The sequence below is a fragment of the Phyllobates terribilis genome, unplaced genomic scaffold, assembly GCF_046119375.1.
Source record: "Phyllobates terribilis strain yellow unplaced genomic scaffold, ASM4611937v1 Scaffold_5__5_contigs__length_657084704, whole genome shotgun sequence".
NCBI classification, from domain to species: Eukaryota; Metazoa; Chordata; class Amphibia; order Anura; family Dendrobatidae; genus Phyllobates; species Phyllobates terribilis.
This window is the reverse complement of record NW_027362765.1, coordinates 84,385,978-84,386,702: the sequence shown is the minus strand read 5'-3', so window position 1 is coordinate 84,386,702 and position 725 is coordinate 84,385,978. Positions and strand designations below refer to the sequence as shown.

At 38.8% G+C, this 725-nt stretch overlaps 1 non-coding gene across 1 annotated transcript; it reads right to left on the bottom strand.

The window, feature by feature from the left end:
* Window positions 1-431: 431 nt before the first annotated feature.
* On the bottom strand, window positions 432-503 carry TRNAQ-CUG (transfer RNA glutamine (anticodon CUG)). The gene has a single exon. It is a non-coding gene; the product is annotated as a tRNA-Gln (tRNA).
* Window positions 504-725: the final 222 nt, after the last annotated feature.

The window sequence follows — 725 nt, the reverse complement described above, 5'->3', positions numbered from 1 at the left end:
CTGTACAGTAGTAATGCCCCCTGTATTCCCCTGTGCAGTAGTAATGCCCCCTGTACACCCCTGTGCAGTAGTAATGTCCCATGTACAGTAATAATGACCCCCTGTGAGCCTCTGTACAGTAGTAATGTCCCTCTTTATGCTCCTATATAGAAATGGTCATATTCTGTACCCCAGTATAGTAATATTTTTGTGCACCACCTCCATAATAATAGGGGCAGCTTTGTGCCAAAGCAATGAAAGAAATGAAACTGACAGAGCGCTCGCTCGATTTTCAGAACTCTTGAAAAGTAGAGATCACCACACAGCAGGAGAGCAGAGTAATGAAAAATAGAAAAAGAAATCACCACATATAAAAAAAAAAACCCTCATGACACAGTAGAAACTTGCACTTTTTTCATTATTTATTTTTTAATGTGAAAAGCAAAACATTCAGGTTCCACCGAGATTTGAACTCGGATCGCTGGATTCAGAGTCCAGAGTGCTAACCATTACACCATGGAACCAGCTAAGGGCTTAGGAGGAAATTAAAGACTAGTATGATACAGCCACACTGCAACAAAGCAATAGAGCAGACTGTTATAATAAAGGTAATGCAGGAGTGAACGGATTGTACGGACATTGACACGTGAATATCCACCAGCATATCAATTTCAATTTATACATTATTTAAAAAAATATTATTTAAAAAAAAATTAGATCTAGCAGAGGATGGTTTCGATCCATCG